The following is a 21,487-nucleotide window of genomic DNA, read 5'->3' as shown; positions in this document are numbered from 1 at the left end:
AGGTCTTCACACGTGCTGCAAGCTGCCCCTTTCTCACCTGCCACGACTTTGAATCTCTTACAGTGGGGGGGCTTCGTGCAGCGTGGTTGCCCTCGTTAGATGTCTGCTTCTTTGGGGTCTTCCGTGAGACTCCACCTCCCCTATACCTCACCCTATACCCAGCCCGGCAGATCCCAGTCGCTTTTGTGGCTGACCTCGTGCTCCACAATGACTCCCCAAACAACAAGCACTCCGTTCGCCTTCCCGCTTTTCCTGCTTACACTCAACCTCAGCCCTGACTTGCCTCCTGCCTTGCCTGTCGCTGGGACTCCTGTTCCTGGCGCTGGCTCGCTGCCTGGGTCATCTGCTCCTTTGCAGCTGGTGACTGTCAATCCTTCCGGCATCCCGCACCCCCCCCCCCGGTTGACTCCACTGGTCGGGCTCTCTCTTGGCATCCGCGCACCCCCTCCTCTCTCACCGCTGGCCCTCTTAGTTCCGCCAGCCGGTGATTGGGGCTGACATCATCCACCAGCCGCAGCTGAATAAAGGCGTGGCTAATAATCCGTGCGGGCTTCCCCCCATTGTCCTTGCTTTTCCTCGAGTCCTGCTGTAAGTAAGTTTTCTTTTTTTACTTTCATTTTCCTTGCTCCTCCCCTGGCTCCTGGCCCTAGGGTTCCCCTCATGGGCTTAGGAGTCTCCCCGGTTTGCTTCTCCCTGTGACATAACCTCCCCCCTTAAGCTGCCTTGGGGCGGTCTGTTCAGGTGTGTCGCCATCCTACCTGCATCAGTCTGACCGGCCTCCTGCTCCAGTCCGTCTGTGGTCTCACGAGAGGCCATGTTGCATCTATAGAGAAAGTCTGCCATTATGTTGTCCGTTCCTGCCTGATGCGCTATCTGGAACTTATAAGGTTGTAGAGCTAAAGCCCAGCGCATAATCCGGACGTTGTCTATTTTTGCTGTATTAAGCCATCTCAGTGGGGCGTGGTCTGTGATTTAAGGTGAATTCTCACCCCAGCAGGTAATATTTGAAGTGTTCTACAGCCCATCTTATTGCTAGACATTCCCGCTCAATTGTGGCATACCTTGTCTTGGCCAGTAACAATTTCCGACTTGCATAAGCCACAGGCCGTCGGACTCCATTGTCATCTTGCATTAGAACTGCTCCTACAGCCATTTCCGATGCATCTGTCTGCAATATAAAAGGTTTCTCAAAGTCAGGACTATGTATTACCACATCCTCACACAAAGCGTTCTTCAACCTCTTCAAGCTCCTAGCCATGTCTTCTCTCCAATTTAGTTTTTTCCCTTGGGGTCCCCTCAAAGCATCCGACAGAGGAGCTGCTAATTCTGAGAACTGGGGCACAAATCGGTGGTAATAGTTTACCAGGCTGTCACGGTGGGGTTCTCCAGGAGGGCCATGATCTCCTTAAGGCCCCCTTCGCTGTGCCAAGTCGGCCCAAGGGCACCCTCGGTTTCTCGCCTGCCACGTCTTTGATGTTTAAATCAGTTGGGAGGCTGCCTTACACCCTCTCGGACGCGGTTTGTTGTGACCTCTGTCCCTGTGAATTCCCAGACTCTTTGTGGGTCTCGCTCTACAATGGGTGCTTCCTGGGCACCCTTGCCTTACGGGCTATGCATGGCTCCAACCACTCCTTATACCACGCCCCAAGCCTTGCAGTTGGCATAGAAGTTGTTCGATCTCTCTCTCTCTACACACACGCCCGTCTCTCGGGCCTTCTTGGGTATGCAGCCCATCTCTCGGGCCTTCTCAGGTATGCAGCCCATCTCTCGGGCCTTCTCGGGTATGCTGTCCCCTCCTGGGGCTCTCCGTGCCCACTTGGGGCCTTCTCTGTACGGTTGCCCTCTCTCCGGGCCTTCTCTGTATGGTTGCCCCCTCCTGGGGCATTCTGTGCCCACTATGGGCCTTCTCAAACACTGCCCACTCCTAGGGCTCTCTGTGGCCGCACTGGGCCTTCTCAGTCTAACAGCCCTCTCTCGGGGCTTTCCGGTAAGCTGTCCCCTTCCCTGGGGCTCACCACGCCCGTACTAGGGCTTCCCAATAGTGTCCCCCTCTCTGGGGCTTGCCACACCCACACTGGGGCTTCTCAATAACACCCCCTCTCTGGGGCTCGCCACGCCCGCACTGGGCATCTCAATAAGGCGCTCCCCTTTCTGGGGCTCGCCGTGCCCAACTTGGGCTTTCCCATAATGTTGCCCCCTTTCTGGGGCTCTTTGTGCCCACGCTTTGGCTTCTCAAACGCCCCTCTCTGGGGCTGGGGTCTATGCACCCCGTGTGCTGCGCCCACTGGTGCTGGGGTCCTCACACTCCGCTGTGAGTCCCCTATGAAGCCTCCTCCATCCCCTAACAGCCTCACCCAAGCCACCGGTGTAACAACAAAGCCAAACACAAACTCAAGGCTCTTGGCTACTTAAACATAAGCCGCCTGGCTATAATAACATTTCTCGGACATCTTCGAGCTGCCATCCCTTACTCCGCTTGAGGAGTACCTGCGGTTCTCGCATCTTAACTCCAGGAGTTCCTGCCCCTCTGGCTGCTGGCAGGGAACTACCTCTGGCCTCAGCCCCTGGGCTTTATAAAAGCCAGGCCTTGCCCCTTACAGCCAGCTGACTGCTGGCAGGTGTGGGTCGCTTGGTGACTCCCGTTGCCCTGGCAACCACCAGCTGGGCTCCTTATTCACTGCTAGAGCTTTTCCTCTAGCAGTTTCTCCTCTTTAGGAGCAGGGCATCTTGGTGCTCTGCGACACAGGCCTAAAAAGGATCGGAGCTGTCTAGGTGTTTGAGGTGGTTGGAATTCCCTGATGGCTTCTGCCTTATCTACTAGCGGCCGTATAGTCCCTTGCCCCACCAAGAAGCCTAAATATTTTGTTTGCTGTTGGGCCAGGGCACACTTCTTGGGGTTGGCCGTTAGCCCCATTGTTCTTAGCTCTGTCAACACCGCCCTCAAAGCTTTGACATATACCCAGGTCTGGGTGAAGATAACAATATCGTCAATGTAAGCGGCTGCATAACTTGCATGTGGGACTAGGATTCTTTCTATCAGCCATTGGAACATGGCTGCTACGCCATGCAATCCGAATGGCATTCTTATGAACTCGTACAAGCCCCACGGTGTGCTGAAGGCTGTTTTGGGTCTATCTCATGGGGCAACGGGTATTTGCCAGTAACCTTTCGCTAAATCCAGGGTAGATATAAATTTAGCAGAGCCGATTCTCTCCACCAATTCCATAACATGTGGCATTGGGAAGGCATCGAAAATAGCGATCTCCTTTAGCCGTCGATAATCTATACAAAGCCTCAAAGTGCCATTGGGTTTGGGTACTGGTACAATAGCGCTTTGCCATGGACTCCGTGAGGGTTTTATAACCCCTAACTCTAGCATTTTCTCCACCTCCTTTTTTAGGGCATCTGTAAGATGGTGGGGTATCGGCTGCCATCGATCCCTTATTATGGCCCCTGGGGGCATCCATATATAATGATAGGTGCCTTGTACCCATCCTGGCTCTTCCCAAAATGTGTCTTTAAACTGTTCTATGATCCGCTGGATCTCCTTCTCTTGTGCGGACATCAGGGTTTTTCCCACTTGTATCAATTGATCCTGCGGCTCTGGTTTGACTTCCTCCCCTTGTGGTCCGAGATCTTCCTCCTCCATGAAGGTCGCCCAACCCTTGGGTTGTCTCCACTCACGTAAGAGGTTGATGTGGTAAATTTGTTTGGGCTTAAGGTGCCCTGGCTTATACACTTTGTAATCTACAGGCCCTACTCTCCTCGTAATTTCGAAAGGCCCTTGCCATTGTGTTAATACCTTACTTGCGGAAGTGGGTAATAACATGAGCACCTTCTGTCCCGGTTGAAATTCTCGCGGTCAGGCTTGCCTATCATATTTCTCCTTTTGTTGCCATTGAGCCTGCCTCAAGTTTTCGGCGGCCACCTCCCGAGCCATCCGAAGCCAACGATGGAATGCCTGTTGGTATTCCAACACATTTTGTGCTTGCGTGACTGGCAACTCCCAGTCTTCCCTTAATATTTGCAAAAGACTTCTAGGGCAATGCCCCAATACCAACTCAAAAGGGGAGTACTTTAGGGACTCAGAAGGGGTAACTCACAGCACAAACAATATTAGGGGAATTAGTAAATCCCACTTCCGGGGATCTCCTTGGATGCACCGGTGTAACATTCTTTTCAGGGTCCCATTTAGTCTTTCCACCAACCCATTCGTCTGTGGGTGATAGACTGACGTACGCAGCTGCCGGATCTTCAATGTCTGACGCACTGTTTTTAACACCCCGGACATGAAATTGCGCCCTTGGTCCGTTAAGATCTCTTGGGGAATACCCACTCGGGCGATCCACTTTATCAACTCTTCTGCTATCTTTGGTGCTGTTACAGTCTGCAGAGGTATCGCCTTGGGATAACATGTGGCATAATCGATAAACACTAATAAATTTTGATTACTGGCGCTACTACCTGGCAAAGGACCAACTACATCCATTGCTATCCTGGCAAAAGGGAATCCCACCACCGGTAAGGGTTGAAGAGGAGCTTGTGGTGGTCGATCTTCCCTTGCTTTCTGGCACTCAGGGCACGCAGCACAACGCTTGGCCACATCCTCTCCCAATCCAGGCAGAAAAACCACCGGGAAATCCTGGCACTCATTTTGTCCCTCCCCATATGTCCCCCTGCCAGGGTGGCATGCGCCAGTTGCCAAATCATCTCCCGAAAACACGTCGGAACCACCAGTTGGGACTGTTCCGCCTCTCCCTCCCGGCCTTGTTGTACCCGATAAAGGAGGCCATTTCCTACCTCAAATCATGGGTGTGCCAGAGCTGTTCTTGCGTGTGGTGCCGATGAGTCGTCCAGGGCTAAGGTCTGTAGCTTCTGCAGCTCCTCCTCCTCCTCCTGGGCCTCCTTAAATTGCCAACTACTGGCCACTACCTGCAAATCTACCATCTCGGGCTCACCATCGCTTTCCACCCTCTCTTCTGACTCTCCCACCCATCCTTCCCTACTTCTTAATTGTCTTTTAGCTGTTTCCCGATCTCTAACTCTCTCTAGGGTATCATACAACGGGGGCCAATCTCACCCCAGCAACATCTTGCACGCCAATCACGGTGCTAACCCTACCAACAACTCCCCTTGGTGCTCCATCACTTGCAAGGGGACCCACTGCTGTGGTATTTGTTGCGCCTCCCCATGTAGGCAGGAAACTCTCACAGGAGCTGCTCGGCATCCGGGACAGGGCGTAACCAACTCAGCCCTAATTAAGGACTGTGCACACCCTGAGACCAGAACAGCCCACACTTTACGGCTGCCTACCTGCGCCCATACCATAGTCTGCTCCCAGATAGCGCTCTTTCCACCGTACCCGAAACTGCAATCCATTGGCTCAGTGGAAGGAGCATCCCTACGGCCCTCAGTTCCTCCGTGGGTCCACTGATCTGGCTGCTATCTTTCCTGACTGCGGTTCAGGCATTCCTTGGCGAAGTGGCCCACCTTCCCGCAGTGGAAGCAAACAACATCTCGTATAGGACCCTTGATGGGACCCTTCTTCTTCTCCACCTCTTTTGTCCCCCCCGGCATATAGATTGGGGTGCGTCTTTCTTTTGGGTAATACCCTTCTGAGGATGCAAAGGCCTCCACCAGTTTCAGTGCCTCTTCGCAAGTCAGAGGTAAGTGTTGTCACACCCACTGCTGCATACGTTCTTCCAAATCATCAAGGAATTGTTCTAGGATTATCTGATCCACTATGGCATCACTATCACACATAGCCAGATTAATCCTTTTTCCAAACAGGTCGTGTAATAGCTGTAACAGGAGATGTGGGCATTTCTCTTCTGCCCCCTTTTTGGCCCGGAAATAGCGCCGGTAGTGTTCAGGGTTAATCTCGAGCCTATACAGCATAGCTGCTTTGACAGCGTCATAATCGCGAGCCTCATCTCTAGGCATTGCTCGATATGCTGCTTGAGCTTTCCCCAGTACCAGGGCGCCTAACTGGGTGGCCCAGTAGACTTTATCCAGGCCCGTAAGGATGGCATGTCACTCAAAGGTCTCCATATAGGCCTCCGGGTCATCTTCATTGGTCATTCTTAGCAACTTAAAGGCTGACAGGCCAGGTCTCATTCATTCATGCTGTCTCTGTAGCATTTGTTGCTGTGTGTCCATGATTTGCGTGAGCAACTGCAAATTCTGACCTAGCACATCGGGAACATTGACAGCCGTTGGTTGCATCGTTAATTGATCTTCCGAGCTCGGGACCTCATGCATGTTCCCGGACAATCCACCACTTTGCACCCACCGGGCCTCGAACATCTTGTTCCAGGCTTCCTTAGTTTGAGTGTTCACCCGGACTCGTTTTGCCGTTGCAGGTGGTCTTACAGGAGGTCTTCAAACATGCTGCAAGCTGCCCCTTTCTTTCCTGCCACGACTTTGAATCTCTTACAGTAGGGGGGATTCATGCAGTGCGGTTGCTGTCATTAGACGTCTGCTTCTTTGGTGTCTTCCGCGAGGCTCCACCTCCCCTATACCTCACCCTATACCCAGCCCGGAGGCAGATTAATTGAATGATAAAATATAGCCCACTTAACTCTTTTTTTTTTTTGCAAACCTGACAGCAAACATAACAACTAAATCAATACAACTTCCTACTTCTACTTTTCATGTTTGTGGTGACTGTAGTTGCCATATATGCAATAGTAAATGGAAACGAACTATTCCATGTGGTTGCAAATGGGAGTTGAGATGCTCAGTGAGATACTCTCTCATTAAGATGGCCACAGCGTGGATAAGACTGAGAAGCACAAACAAGATCCAGCAGTTAATCCACCAAAAGTGCATGTATATATTTGTATTAGAAAATAGTAATTGTATTTAATATGGCTTACATGCTAATAGTAGGCTGCAAAATCATTTTGTATTACATTTGTTGATTTTGCACACATTTCTAAACCTCATTTTTCTAATGTGAAATCTTGAAGTAAATGTAAATATATTCTGTAGTGTTTTAAATAGGTACAGTCTTAAGACCAAAGATTTCAGTAAATAGTTCATTACTACTTACCAGTTATGTGACAATGTATTGTCCAAACAAATTATGATTTTAATGTCTGTCTTACCTACATTTGTATTTGATAAAATTATTTACCAAGTCTTTTGGTAGCTGCTCATTTAAAAGAATTGACTATTTACCACATTCATAATTTTAGATGCATAGGCCCAGCATAAGTATTTTTAAAAACATAAATATTTATGGATATACTCACTCCCACATACCAGCCAATATCAGCAAATGTAAACTACTATATGTCATATACTTGTACATCAGGCATAATATATGTACTGCAAAATATCTGGCACAATAAGAGCCATGGGAAATAAAGAAAACTGGAAAATGTAACATTTCTTGCCTCTGAAATGCGTGCACTGAGAAGTCTAATGAAGGAGAGTGGAAAATATCTCTGGATTGTTTATCTGAAAGATAGCATAATAGTAAACCACTGAGCTGTGTAATGCTTCTGATACCAAAATGAAAAAGTTTGTATATGGATCTTTTTATATCCTTAAAAATCCATACTTGCAAAACAGCAGTAGATTGCAATTTAAAAACACACATAAATAACACAAGAAATTATTTTGAAACTGCCTAAAAAAGATTGTAAAAGCAGGAGCCCACGCATTGTTCAGAGACATTTGAAGCTATTGCTGGCTATTCATTTCATTCATCTGAAATACCCAGTCACAATTTAATTCCTAGATGTACTGTATGCCTTTTCCTACATAATCAGTCTAATTTGTCTTCAGCTGCAAGCAAGTGAACCAAGATTCATTTAGTTAAGCAAGCTAAGCAAAAGCATTCTTTCCTCACAGATGGGTAAGTCAGCCAACATTCTCAACTAAAAGAAGTGTATTTTGTATTCTTTTCTTAGCTAGCTAAGGAGTCATGCAGATAGACTAGTGACAAAACAAATTATGTCCTTCCAGCTGTTTTTCATATTAGTACAAAGAGTAGTAGCTTTCATATTGTACCTGTAAATCAAACAGTATCCCAGTATTGTAAAAAAAAAAAAAAAAAGCTAAAAAGCAAGCATTTGTGATCATTTTTTCACTAGAGATACAAAGAAGTTTTCAGAAATACTATATAATATTATGAGAGAGTGCCAATCTATGTTTGCTGTGAGTAGTGACTTGTCTTGGTTTTGAAGTAATGTATTGGCTGGTTGTTAGATTGTTTGGTGGCTTCGACAAAAGGCCTGTAGATTTAGTCCAATTCTTAATGGATGAAGGACCACCTTACAAAAGATTACCACCACATTGTTGCTTTGGGTTGCTGTCATTATGTAAATGAATAGATGGCTCCCCTCTCAACCCCTCATAAGTACAAGCATAAAATCCAGGCAATGTAAAGATTTCTGGGGGTGGAAAGTCTTTTAAAGCAATAGGGGCCAACTTATTTGGCAGGCATGCCACAAATTATGTCCCACTCCTTCCCCAAGTGCAACTCTAATACCCTTCCCCTGCCAATATGCTGCTCTGCTCCCTGCCCTATCTGCCACTGTGCTACCTGCCCTTTCCCCAATCCACTATGTGCCACACACACAGGCTGCCCATGCCACTTGTGGCATACATGCCACAGGTTTTAAAGGTTACCCATAAATAGAGAGGGAGAGACAGGGAGCTTATCACAGAGAAGAACTGGAACACTTGGGAACTCTGAAGCAGTAAAGAAAGCTTCGAAAGAGAGAAGGAAAGGAAGAAGGAAAAAAATCAGGCTTACATCATAATAGTAATCCCTGGAGGCAACTGTTGGCCTCTGCCAGATGACGAAGGGTGCTATAGACTTTTGTAAACCAGACTGAGGCTCAGGAAAAGATTGCTGTCTTTGCAGCAATGCTCTGTGCCTTGTCATTAGTAGTGAAGATGGCATTAAGCATGTGGGATGGTACTTTGATCCTATTAGCTGCCAAAAGACCAAGATACATACTCTTTTTATGTGCTGTAAAGAATGATGGATACTTAGGAATGATTCTGGCCCCAAAATGTTCCTATCTGTTTGGCAGACAAGGTTCCTTGGGTGAATTTGATATCTTTTATTAGACCAACCCAAATGGTTGGAGAATAGTTATTAAGCAAGCTTTCGGGTTCAAAAACCCTTCATCAGGCTAAGGAAGCTTCAGCAGTTGGTGTGTGCTCTTCCTGGATGGAATCCACACCAACTGCTGAAGCTTCCTTAGCCTGACAAAGGGTTTTTGAACCCGAAAGCTTGCTTAATAACTATTCTCCAACCATTTGGGTTGGTCTAATAAAAGATATCAAATTCACCCAAGGAACCTTGTCTGCCTATGTCCTTAGACCAACACGGCTACAATCTAAACCCCTATCTGTTTGGGACATGGCAGGAAGTGAACTAAGAAGGGAGAGAAGGAACAGCAACCCCAGAGTATATCCGCTGTGAGCTGGCAAATAATAGCTTTACAAGAAAGTCTTACAGGAGTCACTGGCAATGGCCCACTTGACTACAGAAGAGATGGTGGGGTTGAGGTCCCCAGGCACATAATTAGAATTAAAAGAATCTTTAAGAACTTTAAGAACAAGTCCACTCTGTCTATGGCTAATTTGTGAATAATTTTTATCAGTTTCCCATGTTCTAGTGTTTTAACAGAGTCTTTACCCAAGCTCTGGATGCCAGAAAATTGAAGGAATATTTGAACAAGGGATTGAAGTTGGTCAGCAAGACTGAAGTAGCAGGCCTTCCCCTGAAGTGTTAGAGGCCATTCACCTTGCTCAGAAAGAATGATACATCTTGGTGAGGGTACAATTCTAGGAACTGGAGCCACTAATATGGTAGTTCTGTCAATGTGCTTGCAGCTGAAGACCTCTTTGGAACATAGGTCCATCCAAATAGGAAAGTCAACAGAGCTCTTTTTCTTTGGGGTTGTGTTGCAAATTATGTGGTCTTGACTCCACATGCACCTAATCCAAATGGTGATTGTTTTTACTGTAGAGCAAAGGGTGGCACAAAGTATAGAGTGAGGAGAACCGGATGAAGTTACAAGGAAGCAGGCACATTCAGAGGAGACAATATACAAATACAGGCCAGCAGCTATGAGATGCTCCTCAGGTAACTCAGGTTACCTGCTGGCATGGTATACATGAGGAGGATGACTTTGCAGTCTGTCTGTTGAGCTAATGTGGTTTTCCATTGACTAAGAGGCCTATGGTGGGAAATAGAATGGGACCAGAAATGATTCCTTGCTTCTTTCTGGACTTTGTATTGTATTAGTGTTTGTTCCTGGGTTAGCTATGAAGAATTATTTTGCATTTACTGCTTGAACTTCTATGAAGGAATGGGCTTGGAATAAAGGCCAGGTTTTCAGGTATATTTAGGGTGGTTATGGTCATAGAGCAAGGCTGTCTTAATATTGTGTTTGGATACTATCAAAGTATTTTTTTCCCAGCTGCATTCTTGTGAGATATTGCATCCCTTTGGGAGCACTGAGGAGCTATCTGTGGTTTGTCACTGCTGAGGGGCTTTTAAAAGAAGACTGGTACTTGGATGAAGTCCAGAGCAGCTCTCCTTTCATGAAAGGAGAAGCAGCCAATGTACATGATGCAATATGTCTTATGTACCTTGAATGGGAATTCAAGGTACGTAAAAGCACTGACCTGAATCTTCCATTAGTGTGAGATGCCAAAATAACAGTGAAGAACAATTTTAATGCTTGTCTTTTTTTTTTTCCTCCCTACTTTTGATGGAGAGAGAGAAAATTATGATGGGCTTTCTTTTCTTTAATTTGGCTCCTATGGCTGTTTTAGCAATAAACCAGAGTGCTATCCATTGTATTTATGGGACTGAAAGGATTTAAGGGGCACTTGGTTTGCCATACTTCCTTTTTTGTAAGCTGTTTCTGATGTATTTAACTAGAATGTGGGTCTTATGGTTACATGAGCGTAGATGAGCGGACAATTTCAGGCACTATTTTGTTGTCTTTGGAAGAGACAGGTTATGGCTGGACAAGAGCATACGTTTGGGTTTTCATTGTATAGGGACACCACTGGAAGTCCTTACTGTGTGAATTTTACAAGTAATATGATGTCCATTGTTTTCCCCTCTGCGTAGAACTGTCCAAACTAAGGCATATACCAGCGGCAGCAATTGTGTCCTTTGGGGGCACATGCTGCTGAGCACTGGAGGGGAGGGGGCGGTGAGGGTGGCAGGACTGGAGTCTTACCTGCTACTGCAGTGTAGTTTGTCCCTGCTCCTCCCTCCCCATCTCCCTCCCCCCACTCAGGTTATTGCCATGCAATCAGCTGCTGCTGTTGCCATGTTGTGGATTCATGGGGGACTGCCAATTGGTAGAGGGGGACACCACTCATCCTATGTTATGCTAATTGCATACACTAACTATATGAAGGGTTGTTTCCTTGTACCATCAGTTTAGCAATTTGTTGTGAATCATGGAAAACAGCCAATTTCTTCCATATTAGTTGCAAGTCCAAAAACTGTTGACAGTCCCAGTGCACGTAAAGTGGGGCAAAAGAGAGAAACCCTCTTGGTTGAGCAGGGAAATCCAGGGGAGACTGGAGGGTAAAAGAAAGGCCTACAGGCTATGGAGGCAGGGGGCAGCACCAACGAGGAGTATACCTGCTTGGCTCGAGGGAAGCAGTGAGGTGAGCCAAAGCAGAAATGGAGCTTAGGCTGGCAGCAAAAGTTAAGGGTAACAAAACGTCATTCTTTAAATACATAGGGAGCAAAAAGAAAGTGCAGGGTAACATAGGGCTCCTTCAAGATGGACTAGGGCAACTGGTAATAGACAGGATGGCCAAAGCAGAGCTCCTAAATGATTTCTTTGCATCTGTGTTCCTGGACACGAATGCAAGCATGCATCCCAATGGGACTTTAGGTAAGCACGAGATAGATACCAACCCACCAACTGTTCGTGCTGACCTAGTAAAAGGGCACCTGGAGGGGTTGGATGTATTTAAGTCAACAGGCCCTGATGATCTTCACCCTAGGGTACTTAGGGAATTAGCTGGAGTCATAGCAGATCCATTGCCGCAACTGTTTGAGCACTCATAGCGCTCATGACAGGTCCCGGAGGATTGGAAAAGGGCCATTGTGGTCCCTATTTTCAAGAAGGGGAGGAAGGAGGAACTGGGTAACTATAGGCCAGTTAGCCTCAGTTCTATCCTTGGCAAGACCTTTGAAAATATTGTTAAGGATCACATTTCAGGGGGACCAGTGGGTAAAATAATGCTAAGGGGCAACCAGCATGGGTTCATAGCAGGCAGATCCTGCCTGATTAACCTGGTTTCTTTTTATGACTGGGTCACAAAATGCTTGGATGAAGGAATAGAGGTAGATGTTATTTACTTAGATTTTAAAAATGCCTTTGACACAGTTTTGCACCAAATTCTTATAAATACACGAAATGGTTGAAATGTAGATTATTACACAGTCTGGCGGGGGGGGAAATTGGCTTATGGGACACACCCAGAGAGAGGTGGTAGATGGGTCGGTTTCTACCTGGAGAAACGTGGGCAGTGGAGTCCCCCAAGGCTCTATCCTGGGACTGGTACTGTTCAACATCTTCATTAGTGACCTGGACGAGGGAGTAGAAAGCACCCTGCCCAAGTTTGCAGATGACACCAAACTATGGAGGGAGGTAAACAAAGTAGAGGGCAGGGAGTGAACCCAGGCGGATTTGGACAGGCTGGGGAAGTGGACAGAACAGAATAGGATGCAGTTTACCAAAGATAAGTGCCATGTGTTGCACCTAGGGAGGGAGAATAATCAACACTCCTATAGCCTGGGAGGTAGCATTCTAAGTAGCACAACTACAGAAAGGGATCTCAGAGTCGTAGTCGACTCCAAAACGAACATGAGTCACCAATGTGATGAAGTAATAAGTAAAACTAACTGCACTCTTTCTTGCATAAGTAGGTGCATCATAGACAGGTCTAGGGAGGTGATACTTTTCCTCTGTGAGGCATTGGTCAGACCGCAGCTGAAGTACTGCATCTAGTTTTGGGCACTGCACTTCAGGAGGGATGTAGATAGCCTGGAAAGGGTTCAGAGGAGGGCCACCCATCTGGTTAAATGCCTACAGAAAAAACCCTACAAGGACTGATTGAGGCACCTGAATCTCTTCAGCCTCTGCAAGAGAAAGCTGAGAGGTGATCTTGTGGCTGTCTGCAAACTCATCGGGGGGACAGCAGGAAATAGGGGATACGATGTTTACCAGGGCGCCCATCAGGGTAACTAGAAATAATGGCCACAAACTGAAGGAGAGCAAATTTAGATTGGACATCAGGAAAAAAAAATTACAGTGAGGGTTGCCAAAATATGGAATACGCTTCCAAGGGAGGCGGTGTTATTCCCTTCCTTGGAGGTATTTAAGAGGAGACTGGACAAATACCTGGCTGGAGTCATCTGACCCCAGTGCTCTTTCCTGCCCAGAGCAGGGGGTTGGACTTGATGATCTAATAGGTCCCTTCCGACCCTAAAATCTATGAAATCATGGAGCCTGTGAAAAGGCTGTACAAAAACATCCCATTTGACGTAAGAGCATAAGATCTGGGACTAATTTGCCCCAGAGCAAAACAGGACCAGCATAGTCATTTACACATGTTGCCCTTCTAAGCTTCATTTCTGTTTCTTCCAGAAAGATCTCAGCCTGACCAGCTTGTCCCTGGAATGAATCTCAGCAACCATACAGGTGTCACGGGAAAAACAGGTAACACGTTTTATCTGGCATACTTCACAGGGACTCAAAGTAGGACAATGAATGTATACATCTGTAGGATTTGGGGACAAAAGGCTTTCTTCTGAGGTAAATGCATTATCTGTTTATAGCCAGAAGTAACCTTCTCAATGAGTTTGTTTTGAGGGATAGAGAATCTAAAACCACTAAAAGCTGAATCAGCCTTTACATTAAAGATAATCAATAATGACATTTACAGAAATAAAAACAATCTGCTACCTTTTATATACTAAGATTAGCACAATGCATTACCAATGACTGTCGACTCCATTTGTTCGACTACTGGCAAGTCATGCAATTGCTGACAACAGAACACACTCAGTCTCAATATCTGGAAAGTGAACATATGATTATCTGTGTATTGTGATGTTGTCATCTAGTGCCTCATTTACCGATAGCAAACTTTTGTGCATGGCAATGTTGCATAACAAGCACGTACTGTCAATGGTCTTACTAGCTTCATGGCACTCATGAATGTCCCTGATGACTCAGGATGTTTGGCAATATAGAGGCTGATTAATCCTTCTCTTTATATAGTGCCCATCACCTTTGTAGCTGAGCATCTTGCAGCACCCCAGTGAGGTAAGGCAGCACTATTATTTCCAGTTCTGAAGCAAAGAAGTCTGTAATAGAGGAGGAAACTGAACCTCTGTCTCACATGTTCTAAGCTAGTGTCCTAACCACTGAAGTAACTTTCCTCATTCAAGGATGCCAAAGCCAATGTTCTCACAGTATTCACTGACCAATGTTGCTAATATATGAATCTGCCCCGGAAAGAATGAATGGCCAGCAATCTAGTGACTGCAGCATTCATTTCTTCTGTCTACTTGGGGAAATGAATGTGATGGTATGAGAGGAGCTGCGGTCACTCTGCTGAGCAACATAAGCAACATGTTAATTAAACTGGGCTGTGTGGAATGTTTAGTATTATGTGATGGAAAGCATACACTGAGTAGGGGTGACTGCTATGCTATATTATTTTGGCCAGCTTATAAAAAGAATGACACTATTTATTTGCGCCGGACAGATTTTATTTTAACTTATTAAAATGTTAAACACGTAGTGTATCCATTATGAATACACTAGATTTCCGAAATCTGTAAATTTCTGTCTTAATGATTGCATTGGATGACAGGCATCCCTGTGATAGAAAGTCTGTGATTTCAACAAAGCAATGTCTAATTCAATTTAACTCTGGTTTGCTTGTATATTTTCTGTATGTGCTTTGGAAACATGAATAATCTGAGGCTACAAAATCCCAGGAAATTGTCATTTCATACTGGGAATCTCTGTATGGATGTTGCACAATGAACAGTATTGTCTAATGCACTTTTCACCAAGAACACATTTCATGTGAGTTGATAAAATAGTGATAATCATAAAATACAATTTAAAAAGTTCATAGGAAAGTAGGGGTGGGTGGGACCTCAGGAAGTTATCTAGGTCAGCCGCCTGCTCAAGGCAGAATCATTCCTGACTAAACAATCCCAGCCAATTGCCTGTCTAACCTGCCCTTGAACATTTCTGGGGCTGAGGGCTCTACAATTTGTCTAGATAATGTGTTCCAATGCTTATCCATTTTCATAGAAATAAAGTTCTTCCTAATCTCCAACCTAAGTTTCTTTTGCTATATTTGAGGCCATTGCTCTTACTCCTATCCCCTACTGTCTGTCTGCATCCTCCTTATAATTGCCCTTCAGATATTTGATGACTGTTATTCAGTCCCCCAGATACATAGGATGAATATGGAATTAACATGTGGTTGAGTCAATAGTGTAATGTATGTTTTCCAAAGCCAATTTTGCTGATATTCCAATTTACCAAAGTACAGTCAAAATGTTTTCAGCTGGTTGCATTACACTTACCAAACAGTGTATTACTTATTATTGCTGATCCCCAGATGGGATGTGAGCACCAAAGGAATTAGAGGCACCTGCCCCAAAGAAAACAACTTTTCCGAAGTAGTGAGTATAAAGAGACTTTAGTATCAACCTTAACAACGGAATGATACAAGTAAATACAGAATAACACAATACAAATAATGCATAAAAGAGTGCGTGTGAATTGTACACCTCCTCTCCCCCCACATATATCATTGGAATGTGCTACCTAAACAAATATATCTATATCTACATCTCTCTCTTTCTATATATATATATAGATATATCTATATCTATTGGCGGTGAAAAATTCATAAACATAACAGAATTAAATGGAACCTTAAAACCTATAGCTGTTGAAGTCCGCAATGCAAAGTCTGTTAAAGACAACCTTGCCTAAGTTTTAGAGAATAACCTCTGAAGGAACAGATGCAGATGGTATCTCAGGTTTTGACAAAAGTCCAGCATTGTAAGAACTCTGACACTGGGCAGAGCCCTTCTTTTATCATGTCATAAGTAATATAAAGCTGGATTAACACAAATATGGATAGATATACCCTATGGTCAAACAAGCTTACAGCTGAAAAATTCCCAACTTTTGAAGTTCTCTTTCCTATGACTATTTCCTTTAATGTTATTTCTCCTTAGCTTTTTTTCTTGATTTAACTTATATTCACTCACTCCTATAAAATATCCTAGGGCCTATTTAAAGGGTCTACACTGTAGCTAAGACCATGTTAATGTAGACGTGCATGAAACCAATATGGTACAAATGTTCTTATACTGCTTTCAGTGCAGATATTCTGACAGCCAGGAGAGACTGACTGCAGTGACCGAAAAAAGTGCAATGAGTCATAGAGACAATAAAAACCTACAACTCACATGGATGTAGTCACTTTGTCTGTCTGAACATTAATAATGTCTAGTCAGTTTTCCCTTGCGCTATAAAACAGTCTGTCTAGATATATCAAGAGACTATTGGTTCTGCCCATCATTTGTAATGATTTGTTTTGTCAGGATGTGTGTTTTTGAAAGCTGCCTGCTTTTAATTTTCACAAGATCTATCACTAGCATTGAACCCATAGGTTAGGAAAGCAAGTGATTAGCTTTTTTATATAAATTCCATACATAAATAAAGGGTTAATTCCAAACACAAAAGTTACTGACTTCTTGCAAATATACCTTGTTTCTACTGTTACTCAAATACTTCTTCCTAGTAGGTTTCTAAATGCTGCTTCCTAAAATCCAAACTTTTCATTGGCTGGGATTTTGTACCTCCTAGAGCACAGCTATATTGGGAAAGTATTTTTTGTATAACACAGTCATTACTCTTGCATGTACATCCTATTAATATTAGGTTGTTCTGAAGCAGATGGAGTCACAGCTCAAGGATAGGGTATCAGGGAATGCTGTGATTCAACAGATCCATTCTGGTTGACTCAGCAGATCCATATGAATTGGCCATGTTTCGTCTACTCCAGCAGACCATGCTTTTTGCTAGGCAAATGAAGAAAACTGAAGCCTATTTCTGATCAGAGGCAATGCTAATGCATTTTACTATCTGTGCAGTGCAACTAGGTGCGGAATTTCCTCCCACTATTTTTACAGCATGGATAAAATGAGCTGCCATTACCTGTTGAGAGCTGATCACAATTTGTGTAAGCTACTTGTTACTATATCACTATGTTTATGATTTATGTAAACTCTATCTCCTTTGAATTTCTTCTCATCATCAACTGCCAATCACTGGTGCAAATGTTATCTGCTTATTTTATTATTTTTTTGCATATGGTTACAATCAGCTATCTTACTACCTCCCTTTTTTTTTGTATGTTCATGCAAAAATTCTGCTTGTACGTTTCTACAGGTGAGTACACAGTCCAGTCCACTGGCTCTGTACAGTCCATACTGTGAGTTTGGGTGTTTGAATTGAATGATACATTTTTCAGGTATTTTGGGCATCCCTTTCAGACAATTGATTGTTAGTGTAACTGAAATAAGGGTTAGTTTACAGACACATTTGTGTTACACTGAGTATGAAAAACAAACACAACACAAAAAAATTAGTGCTGCTTATGTTTCAGTAAATGGATCCTTGTTGTGTGTGGATTGGTGACCCAAAACAATATTTATGTTGGAGATAAGGAATACATTGACCAAATCTTTCTGTAAAAGTAAGCAGCATATGGTGATTTTAACCAACAGTAGAACAAATGCACTCATCATAGTATTAGAATTATATGCACGTAGGAGGGAAATACTTTTTTTTGTTCAGAAAAGACTCGATCATATGCCATTATGCACAGAGTAGCTGAAATCTCTGCAGGGCTTTGCTTTATAATTGTAAAAAAAGTGTTGCTTTTTACCATCATAAACAGTGACGGTTACAAGTAAATGAAAAATGATGGCTGTGCTTGTGCTGATTACTGCACTAATCCTGCTTCCTGCACTAATCCTGCTTCCAGTGATGTCTGTAACAAAACGGCCACAGACTTCAGTAGGAGTAGGAGTAGGCTTTACAGCTGTGTGTAATTGTAGTTGCTTTTATACAGAACTACTTATTCAAATATATCACTAACTAATGAATTCCATATTCATACTGCAATTATATTGTCAGCAACATCAAGCTAACTGAATCCACTGAAAGGTCCGACACCTCTCCTGCTTGAATCCTCCTATTTTCTGTTGAAGGTATGACAACCCACTCTTTAAAGTAGGCTTTTATTTTATCAGCACAATGGTTTTTTAACACCATTTGTGTTCTTTTCCCATGAAAGCAATCCATTTGGTCACCTGTATGGTTCCTCTGACATTATGTCTTTGTGATGAATGTATTGCCCAGTGGCAATTGCTCATTTTGATGCTCTGCATGATGTCTCTGCTTCATGTCTGGCTCCTTATCCAGTTATTTATTTTGTGACCTCTCTTCTGATTCCCATCTTCACTCACTCCAAAATCCTCTTTGCTGCCTACTTCTGCTGTGTAGTATATGTGCAGTTAATGTCCATGTCTGATTTCTAGGTCAGGGCTGAAAGAACACACTGTAGTTGAACGTTGCCTTCTTCAGGCAGAGCAGCATGGTTATAACTTTTCATGTTTTTAAAGCCTTACAGTGTTCTTAAATTCTTTCAGTATCTTTTCATCAGGTCTAGCCAAATCCAAACTGAGGAGAGACATTCATTCTTACTAACGTGGTGTCCTCAGTGGTAACTTTAGCTTAGTAGGCATGAGGGATGGTCAAGAGACCATATATGTATTCTGATTTGTGCTTGTAAACTAGATTATAGTGTTTAGCCATCAGCTGTATGTGGGGAGCTGATGTGGAGCCTACTTCTCACCAGGGCTAGGTACAGACATTAAAAAAGCTGAAGGCAGAATTGATCTAACTTGCAGTTTTCTGTAAGCAGCGTAGCTTAGACAGGTTGGCATACAGAGCACACATTCACCCTTTGGTGGGAGGGGAAAAATCTTAGACTGGCTTCCACCATTTTTAAACCAGTCTTGTGTGTGCCAACTTTTTGTTCTGTTACAGATATAGACCAGTTTCTGATCAATTATACTAGTAAAAGTGTAATGTTTGTACCTGGCCCAGAGGAAGCAACCTGAAACCTATCCTCATGCTCAGCCAGCCAGTCATTTTGTTTAGCATGTGGAGAAATCACAGGTCAGTCTAGTCCTTGTCTGTTTTTCTCTAGTTAGCTTCCTGCAAGGGAGCATATTGGCAGCAGCCCCTGTATTCCTCAGATCAAAGGGACTTTCTTCTAGCTGTCAAAAAGGAGAGAGCCATTAGAGCCTCACTTCTGCAGTGCAGCTGTGTAAGGCAAAGTTAGGATCACAATTTAGCTTTATACAAGTGAGAATTCCTAGGTGTCACCATAATACAGATAATACCCTTTGAATATTAGTAGCTTGTAACCAATGTTACACAACAATCACTTGCTTCCACATACGCTACATAGCGGCTATCAGACTAATTTGCTAAAGGACAAAAGAGCATTCCCTCATGAATAGCTTGTTTTTCATTTTAAAGAAATCTCTTCCTTAAAATAATTAGGAAGTTTCAACAGAGTAGGAAGTTTTGATGACCTACTGAGGTCCCTTCTGACCCTAACATCTATGAATCACACAATTTGCAAATGTTATTATGAAGAATGTTATGTACTGATTAAGTACAGTGTAGATGGCTAAATATTAAAAGAAAGCACATTCTAAGATACAGAAATATATCAGATTTTTATTTTACAATAAATATTTCAACTAATGACATTTGGTAACATTTTAAATAACAGAACTTGAACCTGTCACCAGATTTTAAAAAATTCTAGCATAACTACAATATTATTTTTTAAAACCTGTTCTGTTGAGGAGCGCTGTTCAAGGACCGCTGACAAAGTTGACTGCTGTTGTGATTCACCAGCTACCTTGTCATTTGCTTGAGGTTCTTTAGTTTTGGGCTTCTGGAGTTAGTTTTGATGACATATTGAGTTCAGAAGAAGCGTACTACAAGTTCCCAAGTGGTAATCTAGTGATGCTAATCCCCTGGTAGCCATGGTGTACACAGTAATTTGTGAGTGAGAGCCAATGTCACTGCACTACAAGACCAAGAGTTTCTCTAACTATTGGGGCCAAAGAGACAAAAGGGAAGTGATAGCATTTGCACATAGGAGGTGTAAAAATTACATTTGTTGTCTGGATGTCTCAGAGGCAAAAGGCATACATAGAGGGTAATTTAATTACAGGGGGAGTTTGCTACCCCCCACCCCCATAAATAGTAAAAGCACAAGGAATAATTAAAATAACAGTTCTGGTAACAAAAATCAGTTCTGGTAACAAGATTTTGTTCAGTGGCTATTGAACAGAACAGTTCAGTTGGAGATGCTACTTCTGGTATCTCTAAAGCAATAATGAAGGATGCCTGGGAGGGTATTGAATAGGGGATGAATCACTCTAGAAATATCCAGTTTAGTGCTCTTCCTCTAGAGCATCCCTTCCTGCCACTGTTGGAGACAGAACACTGGGTTTAGATGGACCATTGGTCTGACCCAGAATGGCACTTCCTATATTCTTATGACATGGTGCTTTCTTCTATATCTTCCATGTTTCACTAAGCTCATTCCTTTAATGGAATTGCACCTTTGTGAAAGACAGTCAGGGAGGGAGTTCCGATTATTCTCTGGTATTGCATTTATCTTCAGTTTCGACTCTCAACTTAGAGTACTCACTTGCGGAGTGGAACCTTCAAACATGGCACTTGCTAAAGTCCCTAAGGTCCTTCCTTATTTAGGACAACTCTTCCTCCATGGTGGAAGCTTACAGACCAAACTCCAGCTTTGCCCTTCCTTCTCCAGGCTGAGCTCTAGGAGTTTCTGCTTCTCTTCACACAAGATGACAACTCCTTCTGGCTGGTCTGAATGGAAAGGGGGAAGGGTCATTTTGCACTGGGCTTTTGCATGTGAACAACTGTAGGAAATATATTCCTCAAAAACGTTATCCACATGACCAATTGTTTCCAAGTTCAGACTGTTCAATTACAGGGCAGGGACTTTTATCAAAGTAAGTTCAAAGAATTTTAGATAGGTATCCTATGATGCTTTGTGCATAGTCTTGTCTGCATACATCCTGGACTATTCTTGCAGTGTACTGAGAATTAGATAGGGGAAACCAGATAGCAATGGTGAGAATTACAGTATGGGGGCTCAAAATCACAAATTTACCATGATTTATCTTCCACTATTCCATGATTCTTTTTTATTGTTTTGGTAAACCAGCACCATTTTCAAATTATCAACCAACTTGGAGGGAACAGCACTCTGCACCATGATGCTGACAGTCACTAATACATGGAGACTGGCT

General features: G+C 43.9%; 1 long non-coding RNA gene across 1 annotated transcript in view; it reads left to right on the top strand.

Annotated features, from left to right (window-relative positions):
* The window catches only part of LOC109285846 (uncharacterized), a 146,098-nt gene that overhangs the window by 32,078 nt on the left and 92,533 nt on the right, over nt 1–21,487 (top strand). Inside the window, exons 3-4 of the long non-coding RNA XR_002093739.2 lie at nt 13,656–13,727; nt 14,292–14,336. This is a non-coding gene — a long non-coding RNA (uncharacterized LOC109285846). The remainder of the gene's footprint in view (nt 1–13,655; nt 13,728–14,291; nt 14,337–21,487) is intronic.

This window comes from Alligator mississippiensis, chromosome 5 (genome assembly GCF_030867095.1).
Source record: "Alligator mississippiensis isolate rAllMis1 chromosome 5, rAllMis1, whole genome shotgun sequence".
NCBI lineage: Eukaryota > Metazoa > Chordata > Crocodylia > Alligatoridae > Alligator > Alligator mississippiensis.
Note: the sequence above shows the minus strand (reverse complement) of the source record. Positions and strands in the feature narration are given on the sequence as shown.